Source organism: Canis lupus, chromosome 16 (genome assembly GCF_011100685.1).
Source record: "Canis lupus familiaris isolate Mischka breed German Shepherd chromosome 16, alternate assembly UU_Cfam_GSD_1.0, whole genome shotgun sequence".
Taxonomy (NCBI): Eukaryota; Metazoa; Chordata; class Mammalia; order Carnivora; family Canidae; genus Canis; species Canis lupus.
Genome location: NC_049237.1, coordinates 56,653,299 through 56,659,298, shown reverse-complemented (window position 1 = coordinate 56,659,298; position 6,000 = coordinate 56,653,299). Strand labels below are relative to the sequence as shown.

The 6,000-nt window shown below is 39.2% G+C and overlaps 1 long non-coding RNA gene across 1 annotated transcript in view; it reads right to left on the bottom strand.

Moving 5' to 3' along the window:
- Positions 1–480: 480 nt before the first annotated feature.
- LOC106559858 overlaps positions 481–6,000 on the bottom strand; it is a 41,987-nt gene continuing 36,467 nt past the window's right edge. The window contains exons 3-4 of the long non-coding RNA XR_005371719.1: positions 1,244–1,414; positions 481–826 (exon numbers count right to left, since the gene is read on the bottom strand). This is a non-coding gene — a long non-coding RNA (uncharacterized LOC106559858). The remainder of the gene's footprint in view (positions 827–1,243; positions 1,415–6,000) is intronic.

Sequence of the window (6,000 nt, the reverse complement as noted above, 5' to 3'; positions counted from 1 at the left end):
TGAGGGGATCCCTGGGTGGCTCAGCGGTTTAGCACCTGCCTTCGACCCAGGGCATGATCCTGGGGTCCCGGGATCAAGTCCCACATCTGGCTCCCTGCACGGAGCCTGCTTCTCCCGCCTGTGTCTCTGCCTATCATGAATAAATAAAATATTTTTTAAAATTAAAAAAAAAGGAAGAATGAGATTAACATGGATTTCTTTTTTTTTTTTACAGGCATTAACAATTAATTTATTGCTAATCATACATTTGATTAAGCATATGATATTTATTATACATATTTTTTTTAATTTATTTTTTATTGGTGTTCAATTTACTAACATACAGAATAACACCCAGTGCCCGTCACCCATTCACTCCCACCCCCCGCCCTCCTCCCCTTCTACCACCCCTAGTTCGTTTCCCAGATTAGGAGTCTTCATGTTCTGTCTCCCTTTCTGATATTTCCCACACATTTCTTCTCCCTTCCCTTATATTCCCTTTCACTATTATTTATATTCCCCAAATGAATGAGAACATATAATGTTTGTTCTTCTCCGACTGACTTACTTCACTCAGCATAATACCCTCCAGTAACATGGATTTCTTTAGAGTCTGTGCTTCCCAGCATTCCCGAAAGGGCTCCGCATGGAAAGTCGGCTCTTGTTGATGGAAAGTCGGCTCTTGTTGAACCTACTCATTAAAAGATCTGTCGTTCCCACGTAGCCTGGAAGGAAAGGCGGACAACCCATAGCTCTGAAGCAGCTCACAGGTGCTGCCCCAGGGGCACACAGCAGAAACCACCGGCCACGCGACCAAGGGTTCTTCGGATTTTTACGCCATGGCTCCCTGAATTTCCAAATAACAGGATTCTAGTTTCAGAAATTTGGGATAAGACCACAAAAGACTTTCCCTCATTCTACATTTACATAAGAAACTCCAGGTTTTTACTTAAACTGAGTGTATATCTGAGGAAGATGATTTTGGGGCAGGGAGTTGGCTGCTTAGCAAGAAAAAAAAAATACAAAAACCAGTGGTGCTTAGGGACCCCCGTGGTCATCAGCATGTAAGCAGAGGGGGTGCTTCTGCTAACAATCTTCAAGTTAAAAATACCCTTAGAAAGAACATCCTACATAATCCTATCTCAGTATCTCAACTCAAAATAATAAATTTTCAAGTATCATTTGTATCCTACCAGGGTGCCTTTGCCTGTTGTGCTTGTTGAATATTTCTTCCCAGAATTCATGAAGACAGTATCCACTTTACCTGCACTGCTTCTGTCAGCGTAAATCCAGCAAACAAATGTTCCTCTCTGCCTGGGGTCCGTCGTCGGCCAGGTTTTCCTGCTCTCCCTTGTCTGGAGTCTGGGGTCTGCTGTCACTTCTTTGGGTTTCCCCCATCATGCACATCTGTGGCCCCGGTCTCTGTCCTTTGGAGCTATTACAACAAATACCACAGACTGGCTGGTTTTAAACAAGAGAACTTTATTTCTCACAGTCTCAGGGGTAGGGAGCTGGGAGTCAGATTGGGGTGCGGGCATGAGCTGTGGTAAGAACGCTCTTCCTGGTTTCCAGATGGCAGACACCCTGTTGGGTCCTCAGGTGGAACCGAGCACCGGGGCCAGGGAGCTTCTCACGACCCTAGAAGGGCCCTCCTCCCATTGCTCAGTGCCCTACCCTCATGACCTCATCTAACATAAGCGCCTCCCAAAGGCCCCACCCTCCTGATACCCTCACATGGGTGGGTAGACTTTCCACAGTTGGATCCTCAGAGGACAGCGACTTCCAGTCTGTATAACGCTCTACATAACTGTCACCTTCAAAACACTAAAATATTCATTTTAAATTGGGGGATATGATTATTTACCATAACATGCATGGAGCTTAAGTGTGTAAGTTTATAAGTTTTGACAACCGTACACATGCATGTCACCAATACTCTCATCCAGGTACAGGATGTTGTGATCACCCTACAAAGTTCCCATGCCCCCATAGCGCCAGTCCCCTCTCTGCCCTAGGTACAACCCTTTTCTTATTTCCATTGTCATAAATGAGATCTGTTCTTAAACTTCATATAAATGGCATAACATGATTTTTGTGCTTCCATGAGTATAAAAGGAATCTGTAATTTTTCCTATTATATTTTATTGTATATATTATAATTTAATACTTTTTCCTGCTGATGGATAGATTGTTTCCAGATTGAGGTTGTTGCAATAAGATGTGCTTGTGGAAGTTTCGGGTTGAAAATATCTTGGAATTCTGGGGCGGTAGTAAATATCCAGAAGTGGAGTAGCTGCATAAGGTATGTGCACAACTTTGTTAGAATAATAAATATCAGTTTCCCCTTGTATTTGTAACACTTAAAACCTCCTCAACGCGAGACTTCCAGTTGCTCTACATCTTCGACAAAGTGTGTTTTTATGTATAAAATTGTACTGTACTTTTGCTTTTCCTTCACAAATGACGCTGAGCATCTTTTTATCTGCCTATTAATCATTCGCATATCCACTTTTAAGTGCCTGAGATTCTTGCCAAATTGTGGAGTTTTTTGTCTTTTATCATTGATTTGTAGGTATTCTTCACATATTCTGGATATGAATCTTTGTTATAGATACGTATCACGTATAGTATCTCTCAGACTGTCGTTTGCCTAATTATTTTCTAAATGCTGACTCTAGATGAGAATGAGTTTTACATATTTAGGAAATATGGTTTAAACAATTGTAAAATTTGTATGGAACCACAAAAGGCCCTGAATTGGCCAAAGCAATCTTGAGAAAGAAAAAATCTGGAGGCATGATGCTCCCTGATTTCAAGCACATTAAAAAGCCAGTAATCAAAACAGTATGGTGTTAGGATAAGAATGGACAGATAGACCAATCCAACAGAATAGTGAGCCAGAGATAAACTCATGCTTACATGGTCAATTAACTCACAACAAGAAACCAAAATTATACAACGGGGAATTATACAACGGTCTCTTCCATTCATGGTGGAAACATGTGATCAGTTTTTTCAGAAAACTGATCACATGCAAAAAAAAAAAAAAAAAAAAAAAAAGAAGAGACTGGACCACTGTCTTATACCACACACACAAATTAACTCAGAAATAAAACCTGAAAATATATAACACCTAGAAAAAAATGGTAGACAGTAAACTCCTTGACATCAGTCTTGGGAATGAATTTTTAGAATTAACACGAAAAGCAAAGGCAGCAAAAGCAAAAATATACAAACGGGACTACATTCAACCAAAAAGCTTCAGCACAGCAAAGGAAACCATCAACAAAATGAAACGGCAACCTCAAGAATGAGAGAAAATATGTGCAAAACCTATATCACGTAAAAGGTTAATATCCAAAATAGAGGAAGAACTCATACAACTCAATAAAATTAAAAAAACAAACAAACAAACAAAAAAAGAGTTGGCTTAAATAATGGGCAGAGGATCTGAACTGACTTTTTTTTGAAGAAGAATCCAGATGGCCAACAGGTACACGAAAGGGTACTCAACATTGCTGCTCATCAGGGACACGCACATCAAAACCAAAATGCGATCTCACCTCACTCCTGTCAGAATGGCTAGTATCAAAAACACAAGAAATAAGAAGTGTTAGCAGGGCTATGGGGAAAAAAGAACCCCTGTGCATGGTTGGTTGGAATGTAAGTGGATATTCCACTATGGGAAACAGTATAAAGATTCCTCAAATAATTAAAAACATAACCTTTTGCCAATTCTAAGCTGATCTTCTTAAATAGCCAACTTTTGGTTTTTTGATGTTTGATATCACTTATCTGTTTCCTGTTTCATTTCTTCTCACATATCTATTACTTCTTTTCATTTACTTACTTGGAACTTATTTTATCCTTAATTATTGCCAGGTGATCCAGCAATCCCAATTCTAAGTATTTACCCAAAGGAAATGAATATAGGATTTTCAAGAGATAGCTGCACCTTCATGTTCATTGCAGCATTGTTTACAAGAGTTAAGACCTAGAGACACCTCGAGAGTCTGCTGGTGAATGAATGGATAAAGAAAATGTGAGGTTTGACGCACACAACGCATGTGCGTGCAGATGCACAGATATTTTGCCATAAGAAAGGAGGAAATCCTGCCATTTGTGATAGCAGGAATGGAACCTGAGAGTATTATGCTAAGCGAAATAAGACAGAAAAAGACAACTACTATATGATCTCACATATACGTGGAATTTAAAAAATACTCATAGAACAAGAGAACTGATGTTGTCAGAGGCAGAGGATGTGGGGTGAGGAATATACACGAAGACAGTTAAAATAAGGTAAGTCCTGGGGATGTAACGTACAGCACGCTGACTATAGTCATTAATACCGTAGTGTATATTTCAAAGTTTAGAGACTAGATCTGAAAAGATCTCATCACAGGGAAAATATTTTAACTATGTGTGGTGATGTTAACTCGACTTACCTTGGTGATGATTCTGCAATGCCTACTACAGAAATTACTGTGCCATATACAGAAATCTGATGCTATATGTCAACTATATATCAATTAAAAAAGAAATGTTTTGGGGATTTTTTGATGCTCAGTGGTTTCTGCACTCTAAACAACTGTTACTTACTCTAGGATTGCAAAAATCCTCCAAGTCTATGAGCTTGAAAGTTTCAGTTTTTATAACTGGATTAAGGGTCAATATGGAAGTAACTTTTGGCTGTGGTAGGAGTATGAATAGGGGATTTTTTTTCTCTCCATTTTTATATAGAATTCTCTAGCAGTATTTATTGAATATTCTTCCTTCCCCCATTAAACTGCATTGCTGCCTTTTTCTACCTTTTGTCTTTTACTGACTGGTCTTACTTTTTGCCAGTTCTACTGATCTTCTTAAATAGCCAACTTTTGGCTTTTTTGATTTTTGATATCACTTATCTGTTTCCTGTTTCATTTCTTCTCATATATCATTTCCTTTTATTTACTTACTTGAAGCTTATTTTACCCTTATTTTAATGTTTTTTTTTTCCAGGTGGAAATTCAGATTCGTAAAATTTATTTATTATTTTTTTTAAAGAAAGGATTTTTTTTAATTTTTATTTATTTATGATAGTCACACAGAGAGAGAGAGAGAGAGGCAGAGACACAGGCAGAGGGAGAAGCAGGCTCCATGCACCGAGAGCCCGACGTGGGATTCGATCCTGGGTCTCCAGGATCGCGCCCTGGGCCAAAGGCAGGCGCCAAACCGCTGTGCCACCCAGGGATCCCCTAGATTTGTAAAATTTAGGACTGTTTTTGCTTTCTAAGTATTTAGAGCTATAAATATTCCTCTTAGCATTGTTTTAGCTGCATCCCACCAATTATGAAATGTTATTTTGAAGTTCAAAATATCTTAAATTGTGCCTGTTACTTTTTCTGTAACCTATAAGCTATTTTCAGATGCATTGTTGAATGTTCGACTATGTGGGGGCTTTTCTAATTATCTTATGTTACCGGGAAGAATTGAATGCATTCCAGATTCATATTTTGAAGTCCTAAACCCCAGAACCTCAGAATGTGACTGTATTTGGAGACAGATCTTTAAAGAGAATTACATACAAATGAGCTCAACAGTGCGCATGTCCTGATCCAATATGACTGGTGTCCTTATAAGAGGAGGAACAACAGACACAGGTAGCCAGGAGAGACCATGCGAGGACACCGGGAGCAGACAGCCGTCTACAAGCTAAGGAGAGAAATCTCAGTAGAAATCAACCCTTCTAGGACCTTCTTCTTGGACTTCTTCCAGTCTCCAGAACCATTAAGAAATTTCTGTTGCTTAATTTCCCTGTCCCCAGGCCACGGTCCTACGTAACGGTAGCCCTAGCAAACTAACACATTTGTTACTATTCCTCACTTTAGCTCATCGTGGTCAGTTCATGTGTTTTACATTTGGTGATTTCAAGCCTTTGGAATTTACTGACATTGTATTTACTGCCCAGCAGATGGTCTATACTGGTATTTTACGTGCATTTAAAAAGAACGTGCATCTAATAATTCAAGTGGTCCTGAA